This window comes from Bombina bombina, chromosome 7 (genome assembly GCF_027579735.1).
Source record: "Bombina bombina isolate aBomBom1 chromosome 7, aBomBom1.pri, whole genome shotgun sequence".
NCBI classification, from domain to species: Eukaryota; Metazoa; Chordata; class Amphibia; order Anura; family Bombinatoridae; genus Bombina; species Bombina bombina.
The window spans coordinates 139,039,441-139,055,774 of record NC_069505.1 but is presented as its reverse complement, the minus strand read 5'-3'; the positions used below and the strand labels follow the sequence as shown (position 1 = coordinate 139,055,774).

Here is a 16,334-nt window from a genome sequence, read left to right as displayed (position 1 = left end):
TGATGACGGACACCAGCCTACTGGAATTAAGAGCGATATTCAATGCTCTTCAGGCGTGGCCTCAGGTGGCTTCGGCCGTATTCATCAGGTTTCAGTCGGACAACATCACGACTGTAGCTTATATCAATCATCAGGGGGGTACAAGGAGTTCCTTGGCGATGATAGAAGTTTCCAGGATAATCCTATGGGCAGAGACTCACTCCTGCCATCTATCAGCGATCTATATCCCAGGGGTGGAGAACTGGGAGGCAGATTTTCTAAGTCGTCAGACTTTTCATCCGGGGGAGTGGGAGCTCCATCCGGAGGTGTTTGCTCAACTGGTTCAGCTATGGGGCACACCAGAATTGGATCTGATGGTGTCTCGTCAGAACGCCAAACTTCCTTGTTACGGATCCAGGTCAAGGGATCCTCAGGCAGTACTGATAGATGCTCTAGCAGTATCCTGGTCGTTCAACCTGGCTTATGTGTTTCCACCATTCCCTCTCCTTCCGCGTCTGATTGCCAGAATCAAACAGGAGAGAGCTTCAGTGATTATGATAGCGCCTGCGTGGCCACGCAGGACTTGGTATGCCGCCCTGGTGGACATGTCATCTCTGCCACCATGGACTCTGCCACTGAGACAGGACCTTTTGATTCAAAGTCCATTCAAGCATCCAAATCTAATTTCTCTGCAACTGACTGCTTGGAGATTGAACGCGTGATTTTATCAAAGCGGGGATTCTCTGAGTCGGTCATAGATACCTTGATTCAGGCTCGAAAGCCTGTCACCAGGAAGATCTATCATAAGATATGGCGTAAATATCTTTCTTTCATGTAATTAGCAAGAGTCCATGAGCTAGTGACGTATGGGATATACATTCCTACCAGGAGGGGCAAAGTTTCCCAAACCTCAAAATGCCTATAAATACACCCCTCACCACACCCACAAATCAGTTTTACAAACTTTGCCTCCTATGGAGGTGGTGAAGTAAGTTTGTGCTAGATTCTACATTGATATGCGCTCTGCAGCAGGTTGGAGCCCGGTTTTCCTCTCAGCGTGCAGTGAATGTCAGAGGGATGTGAAGAGAGTATTGCCTGTTTGAATTCAATGATCTCCTTCTACGGGGTCTATTTCATAGGTTCTCTGTTATCGGTCGTAGAGATTCATCTCTTACCTCCCTTTTCAGATCGACGATATACTCTTATATATATACCATTACCTCTGCTGATTTTCGTTTCAGTACTGGTTTGGCTTTCTACAAACATGTAGATGAGTGTCCTGGGGTAAGTAAGTCTTATTTTCTGTGACACTCTAAAGCTATGGTTGGGCACTTTTTTAAAGTTCTAAATATATGTATTCAAACATTTATTTGCCTTGACTCAGAATGTTCAACATTCCTTTTTTTCAGACAGTCAGTTTCATATTTGGGATAATGCATTTGAATCAATCATTTTTCTTACCTTAAAAATTTGACTTTTTCCCTGTGGGCTGTTAGGCTCGCGGGGGCTGAAAATGCTTCATTTTATTGCGTCATTCTTGGCACAGACTTTTTTGGCGCAAAAAATCTTTTCTGTTTCCGGCGTCATACGTGTCGCCGGAAGTTGCGTCATTTTTTGACGTTCTTTTGCGCCAAAAATGTCGGCGTTTCTGGATGTGGCGTCATTTTTGGCGCCAAAAGCATTTAGGCGCCAAATAATGTGGGCGTCTTTTTTGGCGCTAAAAAATATGGGCGTCGCTTTTGTCTCCACATTATTTAAGTCTCATTTTTCATTGCTTCTGGTTGCTAGAAGCTTGTTCTTTGGCATTTTTTCCCATTCCTGAAACTGTCATTTAAGGAATTTGATCAATTTTGCTTTATATGTTGTTTTTTCTCTTACATATTGCAAGATGTCTCACGTTGCATCTGAGTCAGAAGATACTTCAGGAAAATCTCTGTCTGGTGCTGGAACTACCAAAGCTAAGTGTATCTGCTGTAAACTTTTGGTAGCTGTTCCTCCAGCTGTTGTTTGTATTAAATGTCATGACAAACTTGTTAATGCAGATAATATTTCCTTTAGTAAAGTACCATTACCTGTTGCAGTTCCAACAACATCTAATGTTCAGAGTGTTCCTGATAACATAAGAGATTTTGTTTCTGAATCCATTAAGAAGGCTATGTCTGTTATTCCTCCTTCTAGTAAACACAAAAAATCTTTTAAAACTTCTCGTTATTCAGATGAATTTTTAAATGAACATCATCATTCTGATTCTAATGATTCTTCTGGTTCAGAGGATTCTGTCTCAGAGGTTGATGCTGATAAATCTTCATATTTATTTAAAATGGAATTTATTCGTTCTTTACTTAAAGAAGTTTTAATTGCTTTAGAAATTGAGGATTCTGGTCCTCTTGATATTAAATCTAAATGTTTAGACAAGGTCTTTAAATCTCCTGTGGTTATTCCAGAAGTTTTTCCTGTTCCTAATGCTATTTCTGAAGTAATTTCCAGAGAATGGAATAATTTGGGTAATTAATTTACTCCCTCTAAACGTTTTAAGCAATTATATCCTGTGCCGTCCGACAGATTAGAGTTTTGGGACAAAATCCCTAAAGTTGATGGGGCTATTTCTACCCTTGCTAAACGTACTACTATTCCTACGGCAGATGGTACTTCCTTTAAGGATCCTTTAGATAGGAAAATTGAATCCTTTCTAAGAAAAGCTTATCTGTGTTCAGGTAATCTTCTTAGACCTGCTATATCATTGGCTGATGTTGCTGCAGCTTCAACTTTTTGGTTGGAAACTTTAGCGCAACAAGTAACAGATCATGATTCTCATAATATTATTCTTCTTCTTCAACATGCTAATAATTTTATCTGTGATGCCATTTTTGATATTATCAGAGTTGATGTCAGGTTTATGTCTCTAGCTATTTTAGCTAGAAGAGCTTTATGGCTTAAAACTTGGAATGCTGATATGTCTTCTAAATCGACTCTACTTTCCCTTTCTTTCCAGGGTAATAAATTATTTGGTTCTCAGTTGGATTCTATTATCTCAACTGTTACTGGTGGGAAAGGAACTTTTTTACCACAGGATAAAAAATCTAAAGGTAAAAACAGGGCTAATAATCGTTTTCGTTCCTTTCGTTTCAACAAAGAACAAAAGCCTGATCCTTCATCCTCAGGAGCAGTTTCAGTTTGGAAACCATCTCCAGTCTGGAATAAATCCAAGCCTTCTAGAAAAGCAAAGCCAGCTTCTAAGTCCACATGAAGGTGCGGCCCTCATTCCAGCTCAGCTGGTAGGGGGCAGATTACGTTTTTTCAAAGAAATTTGGATCAATTCTGTTCACAATCTTTGGATTCAGAACATTGTTTCAGAAGGGTACAGAATTGGTTTCAAGATAAGACCTCCTGCAAAGAGATTTTTTCTTTCCCGTGTCCCAGTAAACCCAGTGAAAGCTCAAGCATTTCTGAAATGTGTTTCAGATCTAGAGTTGGCTGGAGTAATTATGCCAGTTCCAGTTTTGGAACAGGGGCTGGGGTTTTATTCGAATCTCTTCATTGTACCCAAGAAGGGGAATTCCTTCAGACCAGTTCTGGATCTAAAAATATTGAATCGTTATGTAAGGATACCAACATTCAAAATGGTAACTGTAAGGACTATCTTGCCTTTTGTTCAGCAAGGGCATTATATGTCTACAATAGATTTACAGGATGCATATCTGCATATTCCGATTCATCCAGCTCACTATCAGTTCCTGAGATTCTCTTTCCTGGACAAGCATTACCAGTTTGTGGCTCTGCCGTTTGGCCTAGCTACAGCTCCAAGAATTTTTACAAAGGTTCTCGGTGCCCTTCTGTCTGTAATCAGAGAACAGGGTATTGTGGTATTTCCTTATTTGGACGATATCTTGGTACTTGCTCAGTCTTCACATTTAGCAGAATCTCATACGAATCGACTTGTGTTGTTTCTTCAAGATCATGGTTGGAGGATCAATTCACTAAAAAGTTCATTGATTCCTCAGACAAGGGTAACCTTTTTAGGTTTCCAGATAGATTCAGTGTCCATGACTCTGTCTTTGACAGACAAGAGACGTCTAAAATTGATTTCAGCTTGTCGAAACCTTCAGTCACAATCATTCCCTTCGGTAGCCTTATGCATGGAAATTCTAGGTCTTATGACTGCTGCATCGGATGCGATCCCCTTTGCTCGTTTTCACATGCGACCCTTTTCAGCTCTGTATGCTGAACCAATGGTGCAGGGATTACACAAAGATATTTCAATTAATATCTTTAAAACCGATTGTACGACATTCTCTGACGTGGTGGACAGATCACCATCGTTTAATTCAGGGGGCTTCTTTTGTTCTTCCGACCTGGACTATAATCTCAACAGATGCAAGTCTTACAGGTTGGGGAGCTGTGTGGGGGTACAAAAGAGGGGTTGATTCAATACAAAGATTGAAGCGTGTACACTTATTAGCACTCACATCTCATGGTGATGTGGCTTTAAATTTAGAACCTTTAGTGCCAAAAAGGGGGGACGGTCTGTGCCGTAAAAATAAAATATAACCTTTATTAGATTTGTTAAAAAAGATTCCACAAAACAAACATAAACATATATATATTAAAAACACTTAATGTTGAAAAGGATAATATCACGAGGATTGAAATGCTAAACGTAGCTATCTGTAAGGAAAGTTATCTTCAGGCTTATGGTTAGGGGTATTCCTGGTTCCCTGGATGTCTCCTGGTTATAGCTGCTGCTATATGTGATATATAATGCTTGTGAAAATAGTGGTACTATTATCTTGTTCAAATATTATAGTTATTCGTAGTCTCAAAAATCTTTTGAAAATAGACTTATTTTACAGTGTAGTACCTATAAATGTAATTGTAAATGCTTCTCGGGCATGTGCTTAGGGTTCTTTGATATTAATGCTGCTAACGCAGTGATACTTATTAATGTATAGCACTAGTTATTGTGATACTGTTGCATTATCACTTTCTGGACATATAGTTGCTATCGTATGCTTGTTATATACCTCCCCTTTCAAAGGGTTAATTTGGCTAAGTTCTTAATGCAAATATAATAACCTATTGAATTTTCATAATTAAAAGGTATGCCCTAATAATATTGGGTATGTATTTTTCGTTATTTAGCATAAATATTCTGCTGTTGTAGGGCTGTATGCAATTTTCAACGTTAATACGAATGTTGCTATTAGGACATAGCGTTATACAAGTCCACACAGTGTGAATTGTATCTAGATTACTGGTCTATGTTTTCATGGAGGTATTTGTTGTTTATCCCTCAGTCATTTATACTGTGCGTTGTGCAGATTAACACAATATCAATTTATATTCGGATTATTCCGATTGTTAGGTTGTGTTTTTCTGAGGGTATTTGGCGCATATTCCCTGGTGCTTGGTGCCAACAATATCAAGTATTTCAATGCTATGGATATCTTGCACTGATATCAACAAATGTACTGCTGTTAGCTAGAGCTTTAGTACGATTGGTCTTTTAATTTAATAATTTCATTCATCATTCATACTCAAATGCCCAAGAGCTGCACTATGTCAGCAACTATTAGTTAAATCTCATTTGCATAACTTGCTATAATCATAAGATATACTATCGTTAGCTTTATATTTATAGTTAGCTTAATATTTTCATTTGTGTGGCGGTCCACCTTGCATTCATACACTTGGCTTACTAGCCGTTCTATACTGCTTAGATGTGGACTAGTTACTATAATAGTTTTCTAGTGAGCTAAGCTATAGTAATTTCCTCAAAAACGTAATACACCTAACTTCAACCTTTTAACTTATAACTAGGCAGTGCGCCTTCCGTAATTGTACCGTTAAGGTTTCAGTGGTGTAACTAAATACTATATCCTTATTCCAACATTAGCTGATAAAAAAGTTTGGCTTAAAGCCTAACAACATATTCAAAGCCCTAACATGTTTCGCCACCAACGTGGCTTTCTCAAAGGGTATGGCGCGGCGTTTGGCGTGGTCTCTTATAGACTCTGGTCCAACCCTTTGTGGTGACATCACGTCCTATCAGATTCGTTGTACAATGTGAACCAATGAGAATGGTTCTAACATTATAGCCAACCAATAGCATTTTGCTGATTGGCTCAATATCGATGTCATTGTTTTTAGAGAGTGTCAGAATATTATTCTAATCTAAATGTTTAATCTATGCATTTATATAGAATTTTCTGACTTCGTGTATATTGCAGGAAATATCAACGATTGGTTAATTCTGTCATTTGTCTGATTACCTTCAAAATATTCTTGGAGTGCAGTATGTATATATATATTTCTGGTGATATATAGTATTACAAATATTCTATTATCACTATATAGATGTTATACTCATGTGTCTTATGTCAAGATATGATTTTTAAGTTGAGTAATCATTCTTGTTATTTATTATAAAATGAGTGAAAAATATTATGAATGCCGTTTAGACATTATGTTTCAAATAGCAGGTGATCTTATTTTTTACTTTTTTAACATTTTTTGCAGAGTCATGGAAGAAATGAGTATTTCCATGAAACATAAATAAATGCTGCGGAATAATAATTTCGTCAGGATCTAAGAGAATTTATCGTTCATATTTATCAACATTTTATTGATGTAGTAGTTGTAAGTGTGAAGTTCACTCTTAGTTGAATGTTTTCATATAATGGTGGAGGTACCCTATAATTATAGTGACAGGAGTGTGGTTGTGATTGGTTCGTGCTGTAGTTGCTGGTCAGAATACAAATAAAAATAATAATAATAATAAAGATAGAGTGTGAGAATTTAAAATTAAAAAATAAGAAAATAAAAAAAAATAAAAAAATAAATTAGTGTTAAATGTGAAATAAAGATGAGAATGAAAATGAGGTGGGCTAGTGAAAGAAAGGCTTCCCAGATTTGAGATGCTTGAGAATGTGTGCCTGAAGATGGGCTTCGTTGATACAAAAAGAATTATTATTAATATATTGGAGTGTATATATATTACTGGTGATACCGATGTACATATATTATTGTCACCGAGGTTACCAAAAGGGGAGGGAGTAGGAGTAGAAGTGTGTGGTGTTCACTTGAAATGCATGTGATGGGTGATATATAGGTGGACTGGTGTGACTCAGGGATGTGATTTTAGGATCCTCTACTTCTTTTAATATCGTTTTGGTGTTTTTTATAGCTTCCGAGTGTGACTTCAGATCCTCTACTTTTTTAATGTCATTTTAATATTTAGTTGATATATAGCACATATAAATTTCATTCTTAAAGTTGTCCTTATAACGATCTCTTGCAGGCATTCTCTCATATTGTAATTGATTTTTCTTATATTCTCTTAATGAGAATAACATTGTACTTCCTGCTTCGGGTGGAATATCTTTATAGGTATGACACATAGTTGTTATGTTCATTTAACCCATTGGGTGTAATTGAATTTAATAAGTAGATCCATCTACTTTCATACTGTAGTAATGATTTCTCTTTATCTCCTCCACGTATGCCCAGGTTTATTTTCTGCACTATAACCTCAATATCAAATTGACATATGAGTGCAGTCAAGAGGAAATTACATTCTTGGACCTAAGACTGTTCAAGAAAACCAACGAAATGTTAGGTACCGACCTATTCAGAAAAAAGACAGCTACCAACACGTTACTATTCAGCACCAGTGCCCACGCTCCATGTACAATCAAATCTCTACCGGTAGGGGAATTCCTGAGAACAAAGAGAAATTGTTCAGAAGATGAGTTATATCAAAAAAGAGCACTAGAAGTAGCTGCCCGTCTCAGCCAGAGGGGGTACAGTCGTTCATCCATAAAGAAAGCCAAACACAGAGCCAAAAGAACCAACAGACAAGACCTGCTAAAACCGAAATCCAAACAGAGTGATGGTAAGACAAGACTGGTATTAACGTACAACGCACAGAGCCAGGAAGTAATTAAAATAATTAAAAAACATTGGCATATCTTACAAGCAGATAAGATATTGGGACCTATAATAGGACCAAAAATTGAGGTCAGCTATAGGAGACCTAAGAACCTAAAAGACATGATTAGTCCGAGCCATTTCACGCAAAACCAAAGGACAAAAGGCACCATACCAAATGGCTCATATGCATGTGGATCTTGTACAAGCTGCAAGTTCCTGAAAAAGACCACTACAATTAAGGACAGGTTCAACAAAGTACATAACATTAAATCCTTCATCAACTGTAATACTACTGGATTAGTATATGTTCTGAGCTGTAATTGCCCAAAAAACTATGTTGGCATGACGACACGCAAATTACACACACGATTACAGGAACATGTACGTAACATAAGGAATGCAGCAAAAGATCTACAGAAAAGAAAAACCATCACGTCAGTAGCCCTACACTTCTATAAATATCATCAAGGCAAAACTAACTGCCTGCAATGCTTTGGAGTGCAGAAAATAAACCTGGGCATACGTGGAGGAGATAAAGAGAAATCATTACTACAGTATGAAAGTAGATGGATCTACTTATTAAATTCAATTACACCCAATGGGTTAAATGAACATAACAACTATGTGTCATACCTATAAAGATATTCCACCCGAAGCAGGAAGTACAATGTTATTCTCATTAAGAGAATATAAGAAAAATCAATTACAATATGAGAGAATGCCTGCAAGAGATCGTTATAAGGACAACTTTAAGAATGAAATTTATATGTGCTATATATCAACTAAATATTAAAATGACATTAAAAAAGTAGAGGATCTGAAGTCACACTCGGAAGCTATAAAAAACACCAAAACGATATTAAAAGAAGTAGAGGATCCTAAAATCACATCCCTGAGTCACACCAGTCCACCTATATATCACCCATCACATGCATTTCAAGTGAACACCACACACTTCTACTCCTACTCCCTCCCCTTTTGGTAACCTCGGTGACAATAATATATGTACATCGGTATCACCAGTAATATATATACACTCCAATATATTAATAATAATTCTTTTTGTATCAACGAAGCCCATCTTCAGGCACACATTCTCAAGCATCTCAAATCTGGGAAGCCTTTCTTTCACTAGCCCACCTCATTTTCATTCTCATCTTTATTTCACATTTAACACTAATTTATTTTTTTATTTTTTTTATTTTCTTATTTTTTAATTTTAAATTCTCACACTCTATCTTTATTATTATTATTATTTTTATTTGTATTCTGACCAGCAACTACAGCACGAACCAATCACAACCACACTCCTGTCACTATAATTATAGGGTACCTCCACCATTATATGAAAACATTCAACTAAGAGTGAACTTCACACTTACAACTACTACATCAATAAAATGTTGATAAATATGAACGATAAATTCTCTTAGATCCTGACGAAATTATTATTCCGCAGCATTTATTTATGTTTCATGGAAATACTCATTTCTTCCATGACTCTGCAAAAAATGTTAAAAAAGTAAAAAATAAGATCACCTGCTATTTGAAACATAATGTCTAAACGGCATTCATAATATTTTTCACTCATTTTATAATAAATAACAAGAATGATTACTCAACTTAAAAATCATATCTTGACATAAGACACATGAGTATAACATCTATATAGTGATAATAGAATATTTGTAATACTATATATCACCAGAAATATATATATACATACTGCACTCCAAGAATATTTTGAAGGTAATCAGACAAATGACAGAATTAACCAATCGTTGATATTTCCTGCAATATACACGAAGTCAGAAAATTCTATATAAATGCATAGATTAAACATTTAGATTAGAATAATATTCTGACACTCTCTAAAAACAATGACATCGATATTGAGCCAATCAGCAAAATGCTATTGGTTGGCTATAATGTTAGAACCATTCTCATTGGTTCACATTGTACAACGAATCTGATAGGACGTGATGTCACCACAAAGGGTTGGACCAGAGTCTATAAGAGACCACGCCAAACGCCGCGCCGTACCCTTTGAGAAAGCCACGTTGGTGGCGAAACATGTTAGGGCTTTGAATATGTTGTTAGGCTTTAAGCCAAACTTTTTTATCAGCTAATGTTGGAATAAGGATATAGTATTTAGTTACACCACTGAAACCTTAACGGTACAATTACGGAAGGCGCACTGCCTAGTTATAAGTTAAAAGGTTGAAGTTAGGTGTATTACGTTTTTGAGGAAATTACTATAGCTTAGCTCACTAGAAAACTATTATAGTGACTAGTCCACATCTAAGCAGTATAGAACGGCTAGTAAGCCAAGTGTATGAATGCAAGGTGGACCGCCACACAAATGAAAATATTAAGCTAACTATAAATATAAAGCTAACGATAGTATATCTTATGATTATAGCAAGTTATGCAAATGAGATTTAACTAATAGTTGCTGACATAGTGCAGCTCTTGGGCATTTGAGTATGAATGATGAATGAAATTATTAAATTAAAAGACCAATCGTACTAAAGCTCTAGCTAACAGCAGTACATTTGTTGATATCAGTGCAAGATATCCATAGCATTGAAATACTTGATATTGTTGGCACCAAGCACCAGGGAATATGCGCCAAATACCCTCAGAAAAACACAACCTAACAATCGGAATAATCCAAATATAAATTGATATTGTGTTAATCTGCACAACGCACAGTATAAATGACTGAGGGATAAACAACAAATACCTCCATGAAAACATAGACCAGTAATCTAGATACAATTCACACTGTGTGGACTTGTATAACGCTATGTCCTAATAGCAACATTCGTATTAACGTTGAAAATTGCATACAGCCCTACAACAGCAGAATATTTATGCTAAATAACGAAAAATACATACCCAATATTATTAGGGCATACCTTTTAATTATGAAAATTCAATAGGTTATTATATTTGCATTAAGAACTTAGCCAAATTAACCCTTTGAAAGGGGAGGTATATAACAAGCATACGATAGCAACTATATGTCCAGAAAGTGATAATGCAACAGTATCACAATAACTAGTGCTATACATTAATAAGTATCACTGCGTTAGCAGCATTAATATCAAAGAACCCTAAGCACATGCCCGAGAAGCATTTACAATTACATTTATAGGTACTACACTGTAAAATAAGTCTATTTTCAAAAGATTTTTGAGACTACGAATAACTATAATATTTGAACAAGATAATAGTACCACTATTTTCACAAGCATTATATATCACATATAGCAGCAGCTATAACCAGGAGACATCCAGGGAACCAGGAATACCCCTAACCATAAGCCTGAAGATAACTTTCCTTACAGATAGCTACGTTTAGCATTTCAATCCTCGTGATATTATCCTTTTCAACATTAAGTGTTTTTAATATATATATGTTTATGTTTGTTTTGTGGAATCTTTTTTAACAAATCTAATAAAGGTTATATTTTATTTTTACGGCACAGACCGTCCCCCCTTTTTGGCACTAAAGGTTCTAAATTTAAAGCCACATCACCATGAGATGTGAGTGCTAATAAGTGTACACGCTTCAATCTTTGTATTGAATCAACCCCTCTTTTGTAGTCCAAAAGTACACAGCACCTAACTCTAATATTATAGCAAGGTGAATTACCTGCCTCAATTATTATAGAGCATCTCCAGTACACCGGATAGTAGTGCTATTTAGTCTCTCTCTTTTCTTTCAGCTGTGTGGGGGTCTCTGACGGCACAAGGGGTTTGGGAATCTCAGGAGGTGAGATTACCGATCAATATTTTGGAACTCCGTACAATTTTCAGAGCTCTTCAGTCTTGGCCTCTTCTGAAGAGAGAATCGTTCATTTGTTTTCAGACAGACAATGTCACAACTGTGGCATACATCAATCATCAAGGAGGGACTCACAGTCCTCTGGCTATGAAAGAAGTATCTCAAATTCTGGTTTGGGGCGGAATCCAGCTCCTGTCTAATCTCTGCGGTTCATATCCCAGGTATAGACAATTGGGAAGCGGATTATCTCAGTCGCCAAACGTTGCATCCGGGCGAATGGTCTCTTCACCCAGAGGTATTTCTTCAGATTGTTCAAATGTGGGAACTCCCAGAAATAGATCTGATGGCTTCTCATCTAAACAAGAAACTTCCCAGGTATCTGTCCAGATCCCGGGATCCTCAAGCGGAGGCAGTGGATGCATTATCACTTCCTTGGAAGTATCATCCTGCCTATATCTTTCCGCCTCTAGTTCTTCTTCCAAGAGTAATCTCCAAGATTCTGAAGGAATGCTCGTTTGTTCTGCTGGTAGCTCCAGCATGGCCTCACAGGTTTTGGTATGCGGATCTTGTCCGGATGGCCTCTTGCCAGCCGTGGACTCTTCCGTTAAGACCAGACCTTCTGTCGCAATGTCCTTTCTTCCATCAGGATCTCAAATCCTTAAATTTAAAGGTATGGAGATTGAACGCTTGATTCTTGGTCAAAGAGGTTTCTCTGACTCTGTGATTAATACTATGTTACAGGCTCGTAAATCTGTATCTAGAGAGATATATTATAGAGTCTGGAAGACTTATATTTCTTGGTGTCTTTCTCTTCATTTTTCCTGGCATTCTTTTAGAATTCCGAGAATTTTACAGTTTCTTCAGGATGGTTTAGATAAAGGTTTGTCCGCAAGTTCCTTGAAAGGACAAATCTCTGCTCTTTCTGTTCTTTTTCACAGAAAGATTGCTAATCTTCCTGATATTCATTGTTTTGTACAAGCTTTGGTTCGTATAAAACCTGTCATTAAGTCTATTTCTCCTCCTTGGAGTTTGAATTTGGTTCTGGGGGCTCTTCAAGCTCCTCCTTTTGAACCCATGCATTCATTGGACATTAAATTACTTTCTTGGAAAGTTTTGTTCCTTTTGGCCATCTCTTCTACCAGAAGAGTCTCTGAATTATCTGCTCTTTCTTGTGAGTCTCCTTTTCTGATTTTTCATCAGGATAAGGCGGTGTTGCGAACTTCTTTTGAATTTTTACCTAAGGTTGTGAATTCCAACAACATTAGTAGAGAAATTGTGGTTCCTTCATTATGTCCTAATCCTAAGAATTCTAAGGAGAAATCGTTGCATTCTTTGGATGTTGTTAGAGCTTTGAAATATTATGTTGAAGCTACTAAGTCTTTCCGAAAGACTTCTAGTCTATTTGTCATCTTTTCCGGTTCTAGAAAAGGTCAGAAAGCTTCTGCCATTTCTTTGGCATCTTGGTTGAAATCCTTAATTCACCATGCTTATGTCGAGTCGGGTAAAACTCCGCCTCAAAGGATTACAGCTCATTCTACTAGGTCAGTTTCTACTTCCTGGGCGTTTAGGAATGAGGCTTCAGTTGATCAGATTTGCAAAGCAGCAACTTGGTCCTCTTTGCATACTTTTACTAAATTCTACCATTTTGATGTGTTTTTTTTCTTCTGAAGCAGTTTTTGGTAGAAAAGTACTTCAGGCAGCGGTTTCAGTTTGAATCTTCTGCTTATGTTTTCATTAAACTTTATTTTGGGTGTAGATTATTTTCAGCAGGAATTGGCTGTCTTTATTTTATCCCTCCCTCTCTAGTGACTCTTGCGTGGAAAGATCCACATCTTGGGTAGTCATTATCCCATACGTCACTAGCTCATGGACTCTTGCTAATTACATGAAAGAAAACATAATTTATGTAAGAACTTACCTGATAAATTCATTTCTTTCATATTAGCAAGAGTCCATGAGGCCCACCCTTTTTGTGGTGGTTATGATTTTTTTGTATAAAGCACAACTATTCCAATTCCTTATTTTATATGCTTTCGCACTTTTTTTTATCACCCCACTTCTTGGCTATTCGTTAAACTGATTTGTGGGTGTGGTGAGGGGTGTATTTATAGGCATTTTGAGGTTTGGGAAACTTTGCCCCTCCTAGTAGGAATGTATATCCCATACGTCACTAGCTCATGGACTCTTGCTAATATGAAAGAAATGAATTTATCAGGTAAGTTCTTACATAAATTATGTTTTTTTGGTGTGAATCCAAAGGCTACTCATGGAGTAAGATCAGGATTCCTAGGATTTTGTCTTTTCTCCAAGAAGGATTGGAGAAAGGATTGTCCGCTAGTTCCTTAAAGGGACAGATATCTGCTATGTCTATTCTGTTGCACAAGCGTCTGGCAGATGTCCCAGACGTTCGGGCTTTTTGTCAGGCTTTAGTTAGAATTAAGCCTGTGTTTAAACCTGTTGCTCCGCCATGGAGTCTCAATTTAGTTCTTAAAGTTCTTCAGGGGGTTCCGTTTGAACCCATGCATTCCATAGATATTAAGCTTCTATCTTGGAAAGTTCTGTTTCTTCAGTTCGAAGAGTTTCTGAACTATCTGCATTACAATGTGACTCGCCTTATCTTGTTTTCCATGCTGATAAGGTGGTTTTGCGTACCAAACCTGGGTTCCTCCCTAAGGTTGTTTTTAACAGGAATATCAATTAGGAAATTGTTGTTCCTTCTCTGTGTCCTAATCCTTCTTCTAAGAAGAACCGTCTGTTGCACAACTTGGATGTGGTTCGTGCCTTGAAGTTTTATATGCAGGCAACCAAAGATTTTCGGCAATCATCTTCTTTGTTTGTTGTCTATGCTGGAAAGCGTAGAGGTCAAAAGGCTACGGCTACCTCTCTTTCCTTTTGGATGAAAAGCATCATCCATTTGGCTTATGAGACTGCTGGACAGCAGCCTCCAGAAAGAATTACAGCTCACTCCACTAGAGCGGTGGCTTCCACATGGGTTTTTAAAAATGATGCTTCTGTTGAACAGATTTGTAAGGCTTCGACTTGGTCTTCGCTTCATATATTTTCCAAATTTGATACTTTTGCTTCTTCGGAGGCTATTTTTGGGAGAAAGGTTTTGCAAGCAGTGGAGCCTTCCGTTTAGGTTCCTGTCTTTTCTCTCCCTTCATCCGTGTCCTAAAGCTTTGGTATTGGTATCCCACAAGTTAGGATGAATCCGTGGACTCGGTACATCTTGCAAAAGAAAACAGAATTTATGCTTACCTGATAAATTTATTTTTTTTGCGATGTACCAAGTCCACGGCCCGCCCTGTCTATTCAAGACAGATAGTATTTTTTATGTAAACTTCAGTCACCTCTGCACCTTATAGTTTCTCCTTTTCTTCCTTAGCCTTCGGTCGAATGACTGGGGGGGGTGGAGTTAAGGGGGGAGCTATATAGACAGCTCTGCTGTGGTGCTCTCTTTGCTACTTCCTGTCATGAAGGACAATATCCCACAAGTTAGGATGAATCCGTGGACTCGGTACATCGCAAAAGAAAGAAATTTATCAGGTAAGCATAAATTCTGGTTTTTATAATATATTATATACATTTATAGCGTTAGTGGTATAATAGGTGGCATGTAAATTGCTGCTTCCAATACGCTATTTCGAAGAGTTTATTGTGACCATTTTTATATATTGGGATTATATGTATTTCATGTCTTTTCTTTTTAATTATTTCATAATTGTTGTTTTTTAATATGTGAATAAGATTTTACTTTGTTTTCCGATTGAATTACTTTTACCGTGGCTTTAAGGTATTTTATGGGCGTGTTCTGTCTCTGTGTGTCTCTTCATAAACAGACAGATTGGCTTGGTGGGCATTTACGAAGCCTCTGACGAAGCGGTTACATCCGTGAAACGTGTTAGGCCACGCCCACCTTATGCCACGGTGCAAGATGCCGAAGATTCTAACTTGCTACTTGGTATTTGAGAGTGGTTAGAAGTTTTTAAACTTTGTTGCCACATTGCTTTTGGCTATTTATTGTATCCAAATTGTATCCTGATTGGGACTATTTTGGTCACAATTGAACGGACCATACGGCGAGCAATTTTGCATTTACGGAGCTGAAGATAGATACATATGGTCTATCTACACTGACAAGTGGGACTCTATTTCTTTCATCATCACCGACTGTGGTGCTCATTGTCCAATCCTTACCTCATATCGATTGAGATTTTGTCTTGTGAGTACCCGCCCTAAAAGGGGGGATTGTGTGATTGTTTTATGTATTTGTATTAAACAAGATAACACTATGAAGAGATTCTCTGTGCGCTTATTCCCATAGATTTGACATATTTTCATTGGAACTCCAGCCTTGGTACCGGAATACTACCCAATAAGCTGCCGTGCCTCCCAGAGTGTGAAACGAAGGGAAAAGGACATTTGTCCCCAGATAAGACTTTTTAATATATACAGTCTGCTATACAATACGATCTGCAGATTTTTCTTGTGTGATATATATTATTATCCCTGCTCTGCATTGTATATTTTAAGTGTGTTAGTGTGCACAGTTTTTTTCTGTGTGTTCCACACGGATCTTTTTGTTGTATATACACATATATATTTGTGTTTATATGTGTATATACAAATATTA

At 37.3% G+C, this 16,334-nt stretch overlaps 1 protein-coding gene across 1 annotated transcript in view; it reads right to left on the bottom strand.

Moving 5' to 3' along the window:
• AGBL2 (AGBL carboxypeptidase 2) overlaps positions 1 to 16,334 on the bottom strand; it is a 149,069-nt gene that overhangs the window by 64,222 nt on the left and 68,513 nt on the right. The gene's annotated exons all lie outside the window — the stretch shown is intronic.